This window comes from Aedes aegypti, chromosome 1, assembly GCF_002204515.2.
Source record: "Aedes aegypti strain LVP_AGWG chromosome 1, AaegL5.0 Primary Assembly, whole genome shotgun sequence".
NCBI classification, from domain to species: domain Eukaryota; kingdom Metazoa; phylum Arthropoda; class Insecta; order Diptera; family Culicidae; genus Aedes; species Aedes aegypti.
The window spans coordinates 95,595,387-95,615,725 of NC_035107.1; positions in this window are offsets into that span (position 1 = coordinate 95,595,387).

The window sequence follows — 20,339 nt, forward strand, 5'->3', positions numbered from 1 at the left end:
GTAGTGCAATTCTTACCAGTTCCAACCAATCACGGAGTAGCAACCATTGACATGTACAGTCAGTCTATGCTATGCTTCATATCGGTACTATTCGGTTGATGGATATTTCTGCAAAAAAAATTCTCTGTAATAAAGAACCAATTACCGGAGCACATCTTCTGAAAAAATTCGGTCCAATATGGTCCATGCGCAACTGGTAACTGGAGTCCCGGAAGGTGGCCAATCTGGACAATTCGAAGAGATTACTAGGATTTATGCCCAAAAACCAAATGAATTGTGTCCAATTCTTTACGATTTTTAATGTTTGGATGTATTTTGCCAAAAGAGTGAATGGATGGTTATTCTGTTGCTTAAGGAGCACCGAAATGGCCACCGGGAAACCCGTAATATGAGACCAATAAGTTTTAGCACCAAAAGTAGGCATGCGACGGAAATATATATTTGTTATTAAATTCATACTTTCGCATCCAAAGCTTGATTTATTTGCCTTTACATCAATTATCTTGATAAAGCCTCGCGAACAATAATTCGCCAATTCACTCGGTTCATGGCCGCTTCTCTCCATCCTCTACTGTGACCCACGCTCTCCAGGTCCTGGTGTACCTGGTCAATCCACCTAGCTCTCTGCACCCCACGCCTTCTTGTTCCGACCGGATTCGTAGCGAACACCATCTTTACAGGGTTGTTGTCCAGCATTCTTGCAACATGCCCTGCCCAGCGTATCCTTCCAGCTTTAGCTACCTTCACGATACTGGGTTCGCCGTAGAGTTGAGCGAGCTCGTGGTTCATCCTTCGCCGCCACACGCCGTTCTCCTGTACGCCGCCGAAGATCGTCCTTAGCATTCAGCGTTCGAAAACCCCAAGAGCTTGCAAGTCCTCCTCGAGCATAGTCCACGCCTCATGCCTGTAGAGGACTACCGGTCTTACGAGCGTTTTGTACATCGTACATTTGGTGCGGCGGTGAGTCTTTCTTGACCGCAGTTTCTTCTGGAGCCCATAGTAGGCACGACTTCCGCTGATGATGCGCCTTCGTATTTCCCGACTAACATTATTGTCAGCCGTCAACAAGGATTCGAGGTAGACGAACTCGTCCACCACCTCGAAGGAATCCCCGTCTATCGTAACACTGCTTCCTTGGCGGGCCCCATTGCGCTCAGTTCCACCTACCAGCATGTACTTTGTTTTCGACGCATTCACTATTAGCCCGACTCTTGTTGCTTCGCGTTTTAGGCGGGTGAACAAATCTGCCACCGTTTCAAATTTTCTCCCAATAATATCCATGTCGTCCGCGAAGCAAACGAATTGTCCGGATCTCGTGAAAATCGTGCCTCGACTGCTAAGTCCGGCTCTCCGCATAACACCTTTAAGCGCAATATTGAACAACAGGCACGAAAGTCCATCGCCCTGTCGTAGTCCCCGTCGAGACTCGAACGAACTGGAGTGTTCGCCCGAGATCTTCACGCAGTTTTGCACACCGTCCATCGTTGCTCTGATCAATCTTGTGAGCTTCCCGGGAAAGCTGTTCTCGTCCATGATTTTCCATAGCTCTACGCGGTCGATACTATCGTATGCCACCTTAAAATCGATGAACAAATGGTGCGTAGGGACCTGGTACTCACGGCATTTCTGGAGGATTTGCCGCACGAAAAAGATCTGGTCCGTTGTCGAGCGGACGTCGATGAAACCTGCTTGGTTGGCCGCTTGTCTGCATCGGCTGATAGAATTTGGGAAACGGAACAACTACCGGAGGAGTGGAAGCAAGGCGTTATATGCCCTATCTACAAAAAGGGCGACAAACTGGAGTGTGAAAATTATCGTGCAATCACCATCCTAAACGTCGCCTACAAAGTGCTATCCCAGATTCTCTTCCGTCGTCTATCACCTATAGCAAACGAGTTCGTGGGAAGTTATCAAGAAGTTTCAATAGTTAATATGTGATTTAAAGAAAACATTAAAAAGTACTGTAGCATATTACATGACTGTTGTGGGCGCGAATACTTTAGCGGTTTCGGAAGCACGGAATTCAAAACGCGATGGATTTGTAATCGACGAACACTTTTTTGGTTAACTTTGGTTTAATTAGAACATTATTTCTGCTATATAATTTGACTGACGTGTGAACGATTTGGAATTTATGTTTCAACTAACCTCAATCTGGTGCGTGTAAGAAATGACACGGCTGTTTGGGCACGTCATCAATGTTAACTTCCTTTTCTCGATCAGCCTAACACTAACACTACGGACTGCCTGTTAAGGCCGCACGGGACGTCATCATAATCACCCTATCCATTTCAAGAAGCAAATCCTAAGAACCACTCCATATATCGATGCGAAAATGTATCACTATGATTCTATATATGTAGTGCACAACCCGATACATTTTCAGCTTCATCGGTTCACTTAAACTCGAGATTTGCTTCCACAAAGTTTTGATGATTATTGTTAGAGTGAGACGAAAGATAGGGTAAATAACACGGTCTCCCGTGTCCCCTTAAGGTTATGCGATATGAGTATTTTCCATGGCAATTAGAGTTTTCAATTTTCCCGGGATTTGACTTCCCGGGAAACGGGAAATAAAATTTTTATTTCCCGGGAATTCCCGGGATCCCGGGAAATCCTCAAAAACGATAAAATATAGCAAATTTGATGCAATTTTTGTCATAAATTATTTGTATATCATGCATTAAATATTTTACATCCGCTATTTACTGAAAAAGAGTAAGAACCATACAATTTTCTAATGTTTCTCCAAAAAAATCTCTTGTTTTTTTTTAACAGGTGGCTTAAAAACAAAAAGTTTATAAAATTTTTCAAAATTTCATGCAATAATATTAATAGTGAAGCTCGTTTTTTTGACTATTCATATAAAGGGCTGTCCATTGACGACGTGGACATTTTTTTTGGGCTTCCCGCCTCCCCCTCGTGGTCATTTGTCCAAACAAAATGTTTAAATTTTGTATGGACCGTGGTCATTGCTCTGACCCCTCCTTCCTCCATAAATGGCAACGTGGTTTATGGACGACCCCTAACGTAAAAAACATATTTGCCAACATTGAATAAATAATATCAAGCACAAGAGCTTGAACCAACCAGAGTCTTGCATTAAAATTGTGACTGTTACATTGAACAGGTTCCATAAATAACTAAATAAGCCTTTGATTTCTGGAATAGATCTCTTGAAAGATTTATATTGTATATAGCCTCAAGTGAGGACATTGGTTTGTATAACATGAAAAGTAATGATGAAACTAAATTTTCGAACTGTTTAGCGCAATACTTATAAGTTAATAAAAACCTTATTTAGCATTGCACCATTTAGTTCCAACTAGATTGTATATCCTAAGACAGATACACGTAATTTGACCTCAACTGCGATCATGTACTAGACTAGACAATTTATAAGTCATAAGGTCGAAATACGCGTATCTGTCTAAGTATACAAACTCTAGTGGAATTACATGGTATCGCACTAAATTCGGTTTTCATTTACTTACGAAAAGTAAATTGTGCGAAAGTTTTTGTTGGAATATGAATTTAATGAAATATTGGTTTCCCGGGAAACAGGAAATTATTTCCCGGGAAACGGGAATCCCGGGAAATCTCATTTCCCGGGAAATGTTCCCGGGAATGAAAACTCTAATGGCGATACGAAACGAAACATTATGGGGAAATTTAAACACTAGTCGAATCAAAACGAAACGAATAATTTAACTATTCCGTAAACACCGATACGAAATTCGAATCCTCACGAAATGTTTCGAAACGAAAGGAAATTTTCACTGATTATTCCGCGAAATATTTTTTTAGTGTGATTTCTTATATTTTTGACAGCTTCAAGAAAGGGGAGTCTTATTATAACACATCGGGTTCTAAATATTTTTATAATATTACGTGCATATTATTACTAAAATTCAGTCGATTTGAGTGACAAGAATTTCCCATGACGAAGAGAAAAAAACTGCCGAAAATACACAAGTTCCCCTATCTGCAATATACATCCCGCTTTTTTTTTTCAATTACCTTGTACGTTGCGTCCTTAGGGCATTATCTAGCAAACTTTTTAAAAATCTTGGAAAATTGTGATTGTTTTTGAAGCAAATTTAATTTCATAAAACTATGAGAAAATCAAACGAAGAAAATATTACAATAGGGGGATTCACTTAATGACATGAAGTGTTGCGTAAATCATGTTAAACTGATTATCCTAAAGGTTTCATGACATTGCGTAAATTGCCAATGAAACATTTCAGAATGTTGTCGTTCGGCACTTTGTTGATCTAAGAATGCTATGGATATTAGACAAATGACAATCAACAAACATTATGAAATCTGGTTGCGAAGCAGAAAACGGTAAAATTGTGCACATTGAGGAAAATGAGGAATAAGCAAAAACATTAGACACAGACAAACAGACGTAACACTTAGAACAAATCTCGGTCAAAATCATAGTCACGAGGACATGTACGCCCAATGTTAAAATAGGTGTGTTTGGCCGACAGGCCAGCAGATGGCGGTAGTGTGTAAACGTCAAACACGAACAAGAACGACGCGCGCGCTGCGGGTGGTGGATTGGCCACCAACTATATTTTTGAATCGACCATTAAAAAGGTGGTCGATGGACTATGATGAGAGTGTGACGTCTGTTTGTCTGTGCATTGGACATATTGCAACATTTATGTGAATAAAGCTAATCCCAAAGGACATTCTAAGCAATTCCAGCTTCGTTGGTCTCCAGTTTGATTAACAAGCAAATTTGAAGTTTTTTTTTTTGAGTATTACCATTTGTTTATAGGATTAATATAACTGCATAAGGAGAAGTTGATGTCGTATGGTGATTTGTAGGCCTTTGAGTGTTATGGCCGGAATAGGTGATTTAATTTCAAATTGGATGAAACCCAACAGAAATGACGACAAACAGTTCACTGACCGTTGTAGGGTTGTAGCCTAGGATCTCATTCTAATAATGCAATCCGCTATATAACATTTTTATACAATACAAAATGTATTGACCCCAGTACTGGGCTATCTTTTTGCTAATTAGGTATTACATGAATGATGCCGGTGGTCTGACACCCCCGATGCAGCAGACGCCCCGACGGAAACGAAATTGTATGAATCTGCCTCAAAACAAACCATGTTGGTGAACGGTTGCGGTACAACTCTGGTGTACTAACCATTTGCCTAAGATTATGTATTTGATCTTCCTCAGTAATGTAGAATAGGTTCGACGATGAGTTTTTCATTGAGATGGCCACCTAAAATACGTAAACAAATGAGCAATCTTCTATATAAACAAAAATGGAGTGGTGTTTGTATGTCACGAAATGGCTCGAGAACGGGTCAACAGATTGACGCAAGTTTGTCACTGTTACCCTCCACAAGGGATGTGACGTGTTCGTGCGAGAAAAAAGTTCAGGAAAGTCTCCGGAATAATGGGGAAGACGGGAGAAGACTAAGGTGTTATTTTGTATGGGGGATTTCTTGACGTTTTCCAACAGCCTACTTGATGGCAAGACGAAGTTTGCCGGGACCACTAGTTTTGGAATAAATGAATGACGTTTGCACCAGACAACTAGATTACCTATCGCGCATTTGACATTTGAAAAAAATAAAGTTGAACATTTCATGTGAAATATTTCATTGCAAACGTTACGCAGAATACAACTTTACGCGAGTTTAAGTGAATACTTATATTTACTGCTTCAGCCAAACGCGCATTGTTTACCGTTATCCGTTACGCAAAATCAGTTGCGTAAACGGTATTCAGCCAAATCATGCCGAGGGTGGCAGGTTTGAATCTCAGTTCGATTTGGGATCTTATCGTGTTGGATTTTTTTTCTGATTTGCAAGAACATATGCCTTAAGTCTTTTTTGATAAAAACCCGTTCACAAATTTTATTACGCTTAAGTGGATGAGTGGATTTTCTAAAATTGCTGTGACTTGAGAGCATTTGAATAGAAGTGAATGTGAAGTCGATACGTGCCCATGAGAACACTAAGCTGAGAACAGGCTCTGTCTCAGTTGGAACATAACGCCAGAAAAAGGAATTACCGAAATAATGTCTGTAGTATTTGCTGAAGCATTAAATTAAGTAAAATTTTAAAGAATCATTAAATTATACTTGATAAATCCATGAGATAGAGATACATTTTAAAGAACTGCCTTAGTATAAAATTCCAACAGATATTGCTAGGAGAACTTAACAAGGATTCTCTGGCCGAGTTTAATTAGGAATTCCTAATACATTTCTTGAAAAATCTTAGGAGAAAATGAGAAATTCAAAAAATTATTTGAATATTATTCTGAGCTTGAATAACACAGCAGGGAGGAACTGCTGATTAGATTGAAAAATTCATCCATGTTCGTTCAGATAATCCGTCTATCAATGCGCGAAATTTTATGTTTGCCTTATTTACTGATTTCTCGTGGCTCAGATGTGCGAAAAATCGTAGAAATAGTTGTACTTTTCCTTTTCGAAATACCCTAGGTACCCCAATTCGAACCTATATCAGTAACCATCATCAAATCCAAAATAATGAATGCACGTTTCGAAAATATAACTCATTTGTGATCCTCCCTAAAAAATCATCAACATCGATCTAAATTATGAAATTTTGAAGTTTTGAGGTCGGTACACAGTATTGTAAAGGTTAATACCAATGCCTGACGGTATTTTGCATAGGTTACTTATAATAATTAGTAATAAATAATAAACAATCCGGAAAAATGCATGTTTTTTATTGTTGACCATTCAGAAATTATGTCACGGTAAGCGGATTCACCGAGAACCCAATATCGGTAATTATTTGTTAAATCACGGTAAAACTTCTACCGAGATCTCGGTAAACGTCTACCGAATCTCAGAAAAAATAGGATTTCCGAAATCTAGGTAAAATAAGTATCGAGATCCGGTATTGACAATTACCGAAATCTCAGCTGTTGGGATCTCGGTGAAAAGTTTTGCTGAGGTCGGTGAAATAATTTAAGTGTGTAAGAGGGTGAGGGAGGCGTATACCTAGCTTGATTTTTTTAATATAAAATAATGTACGCATCTTCCTCGCTTAAGGTGAAAATGAATCGAAAGCATGCATTAAAATTTCAAGCGATAAATAGTATTTCGCGAAATGCATGTCAATTGTGCAGTAATATTTTTGCTCAATAGCCAGTAAAAAGCAAAACCGATGCCTCCAGGGTCATCGGATTGTATAAAATAACGATACGCGCAAAAAAAGACAATCATCGCCCGTTGAAAAAAAAAATCCCGGTGGTACGGTATTTTTAGATAATCAAAAAACGTTCGAAACTAAACACCCTAGGATAACACAGTCGGTTTTTCTGCTCAAAATTCTACGAAAAGCAGAATCGATCCCTCCAGGGTCATCGAACGGTTAAAAAGCATCCACAACCGATTGTTAGTTGCATAACACCCGCCCGGATAGAATGCGCAATCTGAACATAATTATCAAACTCCAAAAAAAAACATGTTCCGTTCAAGAAACGACCAGAAGTTCCACGATGCGGACAAAAACGATCCGGAAGGCTCACAAAAGAAAAAGTATCATACTGGAACAAACTCATCGGATTGATTCTCTAAATTCATGTGCACTTCCGGATGGTTCGGTGAACTTGGGGCAGCCAAAAGCCAACAGTACTGAGGACACATTTCTCCATAAAGTTCGATATGAAAAAGTTGTAGATTTAGTTAAATTCTACAACTTTGCTGAAGACAGCATGCCGTTAACTTTAAAATCTTGTGAGGCAAAGCAAATTTTGAGTTTTGTAAGTGTATTTTTGAAGTGAATTTTCTCAATTTACAAAAACTACGTTCTCCCAGATTTTGCAGCAAATGTTGCCTATTGTATGGGCTTTCTAATGCCACTAAAAGAAAAATTTTATCGAACCAACTCCATTAAAACACTTTTTTTTCGGCTAAATTGTCGATTCGGTTCATTGTGCACTGTGCAGACTAGGGTTTTAAGATAGCTCAAAAATTTACGGCAATCAGATTATTCACGTATAAATAACATGATTGACGAAAATTTTCAAATTTTTGAAAATGAAACGGGGACAACCGTACCAACCGTTCCAATTGAGGGATAAAGATAAATTCGTTGGTAGTGGCTTTGCTAAGAATGTTGATGCGCACTCCGTTTGTAAGCCTTTTCCGTTTCCTGGGATGGGACACGGGTATTTCTTCCTCATATCCTAGCTATAAAGCCTAGGCTAAAGCGCCATTACTCGCTCTCTGAAACGAGAAGAAAACTTATTCTGACCTCTGTCCCGCAATAGACAGAGATAATAATAAAATATACATTATTTGTGATAATATTTCATGACTTGAAACAAGATTATTCAACGTAGTGGAACTACTTATATGATTCAACGGCAATTAATTGTGTAAAATTTAAAAAATGTAGAACTAATAAGGACTGTTCATTTAAGAAAGTGGACACCTAAATATGTACCTAAAAATAGAAGGTGTCATAGATTATTTTGGACGCCATAACATTTTTTTTTTTCTTATCTAGCGCCCAACTCTTATCTCTCCCAACTAACCAATGTGTATTCCAAAACAACTAAATAAATGTCATCTGGGCAAAATACATTGTAAAATCGAAAATTTAACTTTTTTGTTTATTACTTTCAAGATCATTTCAACAATTAGAAGTTGTAAATTATCGTTTTCAAACATTTTGAGGCGCCTTGGGGTTTTTGTCCAATTCTTAGTGATGTCGCGCCACTGTGCATTGTTGGCGTTGTTGGGGCGCTTGACGAGATGGACGAGAGGATGATCGTCGAGAGTTGCTGGATTGGGTGGAGTTTTGAGTGCGGATCATTGTTTTGATGCGAGGTGACAAATCATGCGTGGTGAAGCTTGGGCTTTCTGGCGGCAACCACAAATTACTGCTGTGTTAATAATGCACGTCACAATGCACCCTAGGGAGTGACCTAACCGATGAAGATTAAATTTGTTGGGCCACACTGATTGGAAGGAGTTTCTAATGTCAGTAATTGATGAATTTTCTGATGCAAATGTTGTTTGCTATCCTATGTTCCAAATAATCATCCTGTAGTTTTCCTGCTAGTTACTTAATATATAATGAGGGATGAAATTATAAATGCTGATGTATTCGAGTAAATCATTTATTCCATTCATGACCTCTTCTGGTGACTTATAGTCACTTGAGGGACCTTTCATAAGTAAAAAAAATTGCTTTTTCTCTTCAAGATGTTTGAGAAGAAGTTCACGATCTTCAAGAATTTCCGGCAAAACGCGACGGTCTCCTTTCTTTGCGATTTGGAAGGAGACCTTGATCCCCCAAATTGAGTTCAAAATCTCCTGCCTAAATCCTACAAATTCGGAACAACTGACCACGATAGGCGGCACTCTTCGTTTACCTACTTGAATCAAAGAGACTGGACTAGAGGCTGCTTCGATCTGGTGTTCGGAAAATGTGTCTATAGTATCGAACTGACATACTTCTAATGAATATACATTGAATATTGTGAAATTGGTATAATTGTAGTATAAACTACCAATAATTTTTGTCGGAATCTCTTATTTGGCATACAAATTTGGCTGAATTTTCACGATTTAAAAGAGATATGTTGCTTTTTTTCCCTTTAGGAAACCGAGGTATTTTAACAGTCAACAGTATTCCAAGCATTTTATTTAAATGTTAAAATTGATTACTTACCTATTTGTGATTCAAGATTATACAAACGGCTTCACAATTTATCTGGGATTTACCTTTTCTCCTCGGTTTCTTGCGGAATCACAGGAGAAGCGCGAAGATTATCAGTAAGATGCTGAAAATTCCTAGTTATATCTTTGGAATACCTTGCGGATATTTGGAGATGCTTAACGGAATTTTGAATAGAGTAAAGTGGGGCAAGAGTTTCTTATTGAGATTTCTAACTCAAATAAAAACAACTCTTCAAAATGTCATGGTGGTTCAAATTCTATTCAAGTAAGAGACTTTCACTCCAAATATCATAAAAATCTATTGAGATTTGGAAAAGTTATGGCTATTTGTTGTTTTTCGACATTTCGACGGTTTTGGGCATTTTTTCATAAAAATTTAGTGTGTATTTTTCGGCAAACTTAAGTTTGCGGTTGGTGCAAAGTATGCCTGTCATTAAAGGATCCATATTTTGTGTTTAGCCAGCGCACTTTTGCCCCACAATAGATTCGAACTCTTGCCCCACCGGTGGAGCAAAAGTTCGTTTAGGACAATCAATTTTGAAACTGTTAAAACTAAAAATGGGTTAATATGTTGACACAAGTTTGTTCAGCAAAATTATAGCCAATATGTTGAAAGTTCACTGTATGGTATTTGTTTTATTTTAACTGCTATTGTTTTCCTGGAAACTTTGATAATACCACTAAGGTCGAACTTCTTCCCCACCTAACTCTAACCATTTCGGCCTCTTGACTCTTTGCTTCCTCATGAGATTCTGGAGCTTTGTAACGCAATTCAAAGAATTTAAAAATGATTAAGAGGTTGCAAAATGGGATTCTTGAGGATTCTTGGAATTTCTAACAGTCTTTGGTCATACTATAAGATTCTTGAAGCTTACTTTGGACTTTTTAGCTGTTAAAAAAATCTTCCAAGTTTCAAAACCAACACTTAGTTATTTTTCAACGCTCCAATGCTTCACAAAACAAATATCTTGGTGTGTATTAGGATTCACCCATCGTCCGCAATCATTCATCACATTTCGTCACATATGTTATTGACAGATCGCCATCTTACTGCCGGTTGTTACCACCTTTCTGGAAACACCGATCCGTTTGCAACAGATCGTACCTATGAATTATTTACACCCGCGTGCTTCCACTTCAAGATCGATTGCAATCGTTCACCGAGTGGAATGGACGATGGATGGTGAGATCCAATCTTGGGCCAATTTCTTCCACAATTCAAGGATAGGTTATTTGGTGAGCGTTGCCCACTAGTATGAAGCTGATTTTCGTGGTTGATACAGAATTTTTAGAGCATGACCACAATGTGATTGATCCTCGGCATCACCTCTTTGAGATCGCCTTCGATGGACGATATGATTAATTAAGTGATTTCGATTGATTTACAACATACAATATTTCACGTAGGCTTTGTTATTTTGTTTCGCTCTTTGGATGTATAAATGTTGAAACTCGTCTGAGTTGTCATGCTAAGTGTTTTCGAAAAACTGTCCACTACACTTTGCACGGCGGTTTCTTCCCTCCACAGATTAAGAATAGCGTGACAGCCAACAATTTTCTCAAAATGATAACTTTATTGTAATTGATTGTGAACTTGACTTCACTGTCACTTTGCAAACAAAACCCACTAACCACTCCATTAAACTTTCGGCATGAATGAAGAGCTAGATAGTCGCCTAAGTGGCTATAGTTTTGCTGGTTAACGCAACAAAACAGTTCACCAAAACCGTCCTAAAGATCGACCTTAAACTTTGTCTGCCAAGTTGACGTCTCCCCCAACACGCCATCATAATTGTTTCGGTTTCAACTTTCAAAGCACCTCGTAAATCTATAAACTCCGAACAATTCCAAACACTAAAGGCGAGGTTTTGTCCGGGAACATTTTTATGCGACGGAAAACTATGGCGAATTTGAGTGAGTTTGCTTATTTTTTTCGGACTTCAATGCCCGCGTCAAATCGGTGACTGCGGGCGTTTTACGCTACCGAAGCCAAACCGTCAATCGCGATTATTACTGTGGGAGTTTCCTTTCTTTCTTTTATTAGCTGCAATGGGCATCCATAAAAAGGTTTGACCTTGATATTGTGATCGCTACAAAAAGATGATTGACATCGGCTGTGAGATACTTTGTTGAATAATTGATTTATTGTTTTGTTAAATATGAGACTGCAGTTTTTGGTTTATGGATGATTATGTTTAGTTGGTTCGGTGACTTAGGAAGACCGTTTGCAATAAGATACAGTTGCCTTCCCTAGTCCCTAACAAGAACACGATCCTTCATAACCCATCATTGAAAAAACATTAAAACTTTAAACGGATGGTTCATATAACCATTCTATACCACTGGGCAGATTTTTGAAAAGTAAAATCGTTCCTGAATGTTTTCAATGACTTACAAGTTTTTTTTTATATTTTGAACATTTATCATAATTAATTGTTGGGGATCACGCGCTGTGAGGCATTACGAAGTTGATTTCATTTTACAATAGCTTAACATAGCATAGGTTGACTGTACATATCGCGATTGAGCGAAACTGTATAAAATTACAGTTCGATTCAAATGAATTAGAACTGGAACTTTCCGCTTACTATCGAAGTGAAAATGTAAGCAGCTTTCATACTATTGATAAATAACGGCAGTCAGTTAGGATAGGGAAGTAATGTTAGGGTGTAATGATTGTTGCTTCTAGCGACCGAGAATACCTCTGCATCTTCACAATTACCATGGGAAGGGTGTTGATTAGTAAGGGAGGAAGAAGATCTGGAAATCACCTTTGGTCGATGATGTGATACATCGATAAGGAGGAAAAATACGACTCGTACTTAACTAGTTTTGCATATTGGTAGAAGATTTAAAAAGTACGTGAGAATCCATCCTGAAAACTGAAAACGTATATTTTTTGGTGACATAACGCAAACTGAACACGATTGATCTTGATTCAATCACAGGAATAATGTTTTGAATATTTTAGGTTTTTACGGTCTTATTTTTGTTCTTTTAAGATTATCCATGAAAAACCGATCGAATTCAAAGCAAACATGTGTTTGCATCTCTTTATTTTACTTTACTGCTTGATAAGTATTTGTCAAAAACATAAGAATGGGCTGTCAAATTGAGTAACACTCATGAAAATTAAGGCGTTTAAAGCCATTTTAAGCCGTTTTATTCCAGTTTAAGCCATTTTACGTCGTTTTAAGTAATTTAAGCCGATTAGTGCCATTTTTGCACAATTGTAAACTATTTTAAATATTTTAAATAATTTTATGTCGTTATTAGCCGTTTCAAGCCGTTTGAATCCATTTCAAGCCTTTTAAACTGTTTAAAGCAGTTTTAAAGCGTTTTGAACCATTCTAAACCATCCTAAGTCGTTTTTAGCTGTTTGAAGTAGTTTTAAGCCGTTTTAAACCATTTAAAGCCAGTTTAAGCCATTTATACCATTTTAAGCCATTTTCGATCGTTCTAAGCCACTTTAATCTGTTTAAGAACCGATTTCTTCACCTTCGTTTAAGCCGTAAACCACGTTTACCCATACGATTAAACCAGGTTTAAGGCCTAAGCAATGGTGAAGAAACCGCTTATAAGCCTTTTTATGCCGTTTTAGTCAGTTTAAGACGTAAAGCTATTTCAAGGTTTTTTTATGCCATTTCATGCCGTTAGCTATTTTAAGCCATTCTAAGCCGTTTCAAGTCATTTAAATCCGTTTCAAGCAGTTTTAAGCCGTTTTATGCCATTTTAGGCAACTTGAAGCCATTTAAATTCATTTTTAGCCATTTTAGACCATTTTTAGCCGATATAAGCCGTTTTTGGACATTTTAAGCCGTTTCAAGCCATTGTTAGCCAATTCAGACAATTTTTAGCCACTTTATGCTGGTTTAAGCTATTTTAGCCATTTAACCCGTTTTTAGCCATTTTAGCCGATTTATACCGTTTGCAACAATTATAAACCATTTTAAGCCACCCTTAGTCGTTTTGAACCGTTTTAAGCCATTTTAGGCCGTTTTAAGCAGTTTTTACTAACTAAATCTGTTCGGTAAAAATAACTGGGGCTTGGAACTACCGAAAAAGTCAGTAAACTAAAAAAAAAATGTCAGAAATCGAAAAACAGAGATTTTTTACTGAAATTTTGCAGAGAGCTTTCTTTTTATATCATATATCGATAAAAAATAACACATGGTGAAATTTGCTTTTCAATTACGCGTGGCGACAGTTTTCATTTTACTGACTTTTTCGGTAGTTCCAAAACCCAGTAAAATTTTACCGACCCCAGTAATTTAATCTAAGTATGTAGCCGTTTTTAAATCCATTTCAAACCATTTTAAGCCATTTTAGCTGTTTTAAGCCGTATCAAGCAGTTCTTAGATATTGTAAGCCATTTCAGGTCGTTTTAAGCCATTTTAAGCAGATTTTAGTAATTTTAAGCCGTTTTCAGACGTTTTAATACAACTACCGAAGAGCTAAATATTACATATACTTTCCAATTGAATTGAATGGAAAAATTAATGTGAAGTTTTGCGAAAAAGTTACACGCCTTTTCGTTGGCTAAAATATTAACGTCCCATAAAAAATATAAAATTTCCATAAAAAATGCAAAATTTACCAGTAAAGAAACAAGGGTAAAATCAACAGAAAAGTTAAAAATTTCCATAAAAAAAATAAAGAAATGCATAGAAAAAACAAAATTTTCCATAAATAAAAAAATTTTGAGCAATAAATAGATTCAAAAGTGCAGTAGAATCGACAATAATCTCACTAAAAAATATCGAATTTTCCATTTAAAAACCTCAAAATGTCCCTATTTTCTTCACAAAAAACAATAAATAATTATAAATTTTCCACAAAAAATCCAAAATTTGCAATAAATAAATAATAATTCGCCCACAATAAATCAGAAAATTTCCATTCAAAAAATCAAAGATAGCAATAGCAGTAAATGCAAAGTTGCAATGAACAAACGTAACTGAGCAATTCAAAATGACAATCAATACATGAAAATGTTGTAGAAAATTCCAATATTTAAGTAAAACTTTCCATAAAAATAACGTAATTTTCCAATAATGAGTAATAATGTGTGTAATGGAATTCATAAATTTTCAGTCAAACTGAAGCATTGTTTTCACAATTGGAGCTAATTAGTCGTCGTATGTAGATGTAGTAATTGCATTCAAGAGTTCGATAATTAATTACGTAAGAATTTAGGGGAGGGGAGAGTGGGGATGTTGGCCGGGTTTGAAAAAAAAAAATTCTAGCCATATAGAAAAAAATAATGTTTCATACAAAAAATCATACATGGAGGGGAGGCGAGGTTTCGAAAAATCACAAAAAAATGTTTTTAATACACCCCATCGTTAGGCGCTACAATTTTAATTATTTCGGCAAAGTTGAAATGAAACATTGACATGGGATATCTAATCTAAGGATATCTAATATCGTCAGTGGTCTAACAACACTTAGCGCGCTCGGCAAAGTTCCATCATGCCGCATAAAGTGTTGCCACAAATGATGCTTAGTTTGTGCCCCCCCAGCCAGTTCCCTGGCTGGTGGGGCATGAGAGCATAAGCTTCTACCATCAATGTAGTTGGATATAACCCAGGCAGTGACATAAGTGTTCCTAATATTGGAAGATTAGATTTGCCGAAATAATTGAAATTGTAGCGCCTAACGATGGGGTGTATTAAAAAACATTTTTTTGTGATTTTTCGAAACCTCGCCTACTCTCCATGTATGATTTTTTGTATGAAACATTATTTTTTCCTATATGGCAAGAAATATTTTTTCAAACCCGGCCAATCTCCCCGCTCTCCCCTCCCCTAAATTCTTAAGTGATTAATTATCGAACTCTTAAATGCAATTACTACATCTACATACGACGACTAATTAGCTCCAATTGTGAAAACAATGCTTCAGTTTGACTGAAAATTTATGAAATCCATTACACACATTATTACTCATTATTGGAAAATTACGTTATTTTTATGGAAAGTTTTACTTAAATATTGGAATTTTCTACAACATTTTCGTGTATTGATTGTCATTTTGAATTGCTTAGTTGGGTTTGTTCATTGCAACTTTGCATTTACTGCTATTGCTTTTTTTGATTTTTTGAATGGAAATTTTTGATTTATTGTGGGCGAATTATTATTTATTTATTGCAAATTTTGGCTTTTTTTGTGGATAATTTATAATTATTTATTGCTTTTTGTGAAGAAAATAGGGACATTTTGAGGTTTTTAAATGGAAAATTTGATATTTTTTAGTGAGATTATTGTCGATTCTACTGCACTTTTGAACCTATTTATTGCTCAATTTTTTTTATTTATGGAAAATTTTGTTTTTTCTATGCACTTCTTTATTTTTTTATGGAAATTTTTAACTTTTCTGTTGATTTTACCCTTGTTTCTTTACTGGCAAATTTTGCATTTTTTATGGAAATTTTATATTTTTTTATGGAACGATTAATTGTCTGCCCTTTTCGTTGAGAATCGAACTCACGACTCCCTGATCTCTAGCTAGGGCGCGTTACCCCTACGCCACGAGAGGACTCATTGACGCAGAAGTTAACCTGAATTTGAGTTCAGCTCAATAATCACGTGGTCCTTTCTTGCAAAGTGCACCTCTTTCGGAAGAATTAGTTGCCCATCCAAACACAACGCTTTCAATTTATATCCAATGCCAAGCCCGAGAGCGCATTATTTTTTAGGTAGTGAAATACCAAATACATATCACTCGCCACCGACGTGCTGGCTGAGATTTCTATTGTGTGGGCTACCAATGGGTCGCGACGTTCTCAAACGACCGGTTAATTTAGCTTTTCGGTAGTTGTTAAACTTCCACTCGGCTGGTTAGCCGTAAACCACGATTAAAAATTAATTAACAAAACAAGCGTTTTAATACGTTTTCAGCAGTTTTTAGCCGTTTCAAGAACGTTTTAAGCCAATTTTAGCCATTTTAAGCCGTTGAAAACCGTTTTAAGATGTTTTAATATGTTTTTAGTCTTGTTTAGCCGTTTCAAGTCGTTTTTAGCCACTTAAAGCTGTTTCAAGCCGTTTTAAGCCATTCTAAGCCGTTGCAAGCCGGTTTTAGCCATTTTCAGCGGTTTAAAGCCGTTTAGCCATTTATATTTAAGGCCGTTTTTAGCCATTTAGGCCAGTTTAGACCGTTTTTAGCCTTTTTAAGCCATTTTAAGATGTTAAAACCCGTTTTAAGACGTTTCTAGCCGTTTCAAGTCGTTTTAGCTATTTTAAGCCGTTTAAAACCATGTTAAGGCGTTTTTAGCCGTTTTAAGCTGTTTTAACCCATTTATAGTATTTTCAAACCTTTTTAAGCAATTTTTAGCCGTATTCATCAGTTGCAAGCAAATTTTAGAAATTTAAAGCCGTTTAGCAATTTTAAATCACTTTTAGCCTTTGTATTTAGATATTAGCCATTTCCAGCCATTTTAAGACGTTTTTAGCCATTTTTAGCCGATTTAAGGCCGTTTAAAGACGTTTTTAGCCACATTCAGCCGTTGCAAGCCAATTTTAGAAATTGTAAGCCGTTTTTAGTCGTTTAGCAATTTTAAGTCGCTTTTAGCCGTTTTTTTGCCATGTTTAGCCATTTTGAGCCGTTTCAAGCCGTTTTAGTATTTTTTTGGAGTTTCAAGCCGTTTCAAGTCATTCTTAGCCATTTTTAGCCGATTTAAGGCCGTTTTAAGACGTTTAAAGCCGTATTAAGATGTTTTTAGCCATTTGAAGCCATATTAGCCGTCCATAAATGACGTAGCATTTTGATAAAATACAAAGCATATCATTATATTTGTTTGTTTTGTTTTCGTTAGCAATTGGAAAAAAATGGAATTCAATCGACAAGCATTTCGCGAAATACTATTTATACCATACATAAACTATTGTTTTCTCTTTTGATTGCCGGCATTCAACAAATTAAATTGAAAACACTTAAACAACAAATGTTTATGGTCTATCGACAGCTTTCTAGGCGAATCCTGACAATATACCTTCCCCAACCTCCAACTCCGTAGCACTTATGAGAGTGTCACTGAGTCGGAGGCCTCTCATTAAGTAAGTGCTACATGGACTTTTCCTTCCCCTATCCCAAGTTACGGTAAAGATGGGCGTGACCGGGAATAGTGATATTCATGCTTTTAGTATTCTTGTTTATGATTTGAACAAAGTATACTCCCTGCCTTGTTCCTGAAAGTAGTCAGGATGTGATTATTAAAAAGAAACGTGAATGTTGCTAGTATCCAATCTACGAAGTATACCGTAACTACGCTAACGCTAACGCTAACGCAATTGAAAAAAAAAATGGAATTCAGAAGTTTAATACAAAGTTTGATATTAATTACTGAATGAAACGTAAGGATAATCTAACGAATAAAATTTTGATTTGCAGTAGCGCTCGGAAGTAATTTGGAAATAAACTTTTTCCTGTTTAAGTTGTTGGCAAAATTGTATTACTTTTGCTATTGTTACCATGAAAAACAAGTTTACAGCTGAAAATAAAGAAAAAAATGAAAAATCCTTGATTGGATTGATGAAACTAACAGTAACGAGTTAGCGTACAATAGAGTTCATAATATGTTGAAAAGAAATTCCGTTACACTAGATGATTGTTTTTTAATTATTCGTTGTTAGGGAATAGATTTTAATGAAAATGATCAACAATATAGCTTAATTTGAAATGGATATTCGTCATTATTGTCCAATTTGAATTCCATTTAGCAATCAGATGCCAGATGTAGAAAAGATTACACTTGTAATATTTGGAATGTTCAGAAAATCTTAGCGATTATTATACAAATCATTCATTTTTATTAATATTTCAGCTTAACTTCATTATCGTCCACCATATTGAAATAATCTTACACAACCTATAAAGAAACAATTGAATACTAAAACTAATCATTCTTTAAATTAACGAGTTATAAGGAAAATTTAATGATAGAACAATTTCGATAACACTTGAATCTGTTGTCTAGGATTTTCCACCAAGTTGTATTCAGGCTATTTTATCTATAGCATTGATATATCAAAACAAATCGATGAAATGCTTGGGTGGAAATCTTCTGCAACATTGAGAGCATAATTCACGGAATAAATATCTTGTTTTAATGTAATATTTGCCAAGATGAACGTATGTTTTTTTAAGAAATAAGCTTCAATAGAAAATATGAATAGAACTAAAACAAATGTTCTCTAAGTTGTTAAAGCATTGATTTTAATAAAATCAATTTTCTTTCAATTTGTTTATTTATAAATTAATTTATTAGGACATGAATATAATGTTCACATAATTATTCAAAGCTTTTAAAAAATCTGTTTTCGTTGCACTACAGACAATCTAAATTTTCTTAGATATTTTTTTTTTCAATTTTGTCATATGAATGTTTTGAAGCTGAATCATTATTTTATAACCCAACTTTATAAGTCAAACAAAGAAAAAAGAAGTTTGATAATTGTATGCCATTTTTTTCAGCGCCTCTCATTTTACCGACGTGATTCAAAATGCTACGTCCACTAGCTAGGACCCCTCCCTCCCCCTCGTCACACTTCGTCACAAATTCGTGAAGCCTCCCTCCCCCCTAAAAAGCTACGTCATTTATGGACGACCCCTTAAGATGTTTTAGCCGTTTTTAGCCATTTCAGTTAATTTTGAGCCGTTATTAGCCATTTCAAGTAGTTTAAAACCCGTTTAAGCCATTTTTCGCCATTTAAAGCCATTTAAACCCGTTTTAAAAAGTTTTAAGCCGTTGTAAGCAGTATTTAGTCAGTATAAGACGTTTAAAGCCATTCTTAGCCATTTTGAGCCGATGATGCTAATTATGAATTATTTTAAACCATTTTAAGCCATCCGAAAACGTTTCTAGCCGATTTAAGCCGTTTTAAGCTGTTGTTAGCCGTTTTTAGCCATTTTTATCAGTTTTCAGCCGTTGTAAACCGTTTAGCCATGTTTAGCCGTTTTAAGCCATTTTCAGCCGTTTTGCGCCATTTCAAGCAAGTATACCCCATTAGGCATAAAGACGTTAGGCATAAAGACATTAGGCATACGTTAGGCATAATGGACGTTTGGCATAACATAACTTGGATGTATGGCATTCAAAACTCTTCGCATTCTCAAAATTATTCAGATCCATTTACAAATTCCATTACATTGATAGGGGTGGATTGGTGTCCTTATCATGTAACAGCTCATATAAAATAGTGAAAAAATCATACAAGAAGCGTTACGAGGGGTGGGTTAATTGGTTGGTTATAAATTACTATTTCCGATGTTATGAAATTTGACAATGAATCCATTATCGCAAGAAATGGAAGAAGATTGTTAACATGGTCTTTGTAATCCTTCTAAAGTCTAGTTCAATCCATTATTTTAAGTATACATCTATATTTGCATTGTGCAACTGTTATTTTTTTTTTTTCTAGAGATGTTTAGTTTGGTGAGTATATGACATTTTTGTTACATGTCTCTTACATAATTACGTTAATTTTAATGAAGGGAAATCTTCCATATTATTATTAGTACTTATAATGCAAATGATTCACTTGAAGACAACAATCTAGATTCAAGTCAAAAATTAATGTTATGATAGGTGGCAAGTAACATTAGTAGCTGAACAATAGTTTATTCAGCTTAAAT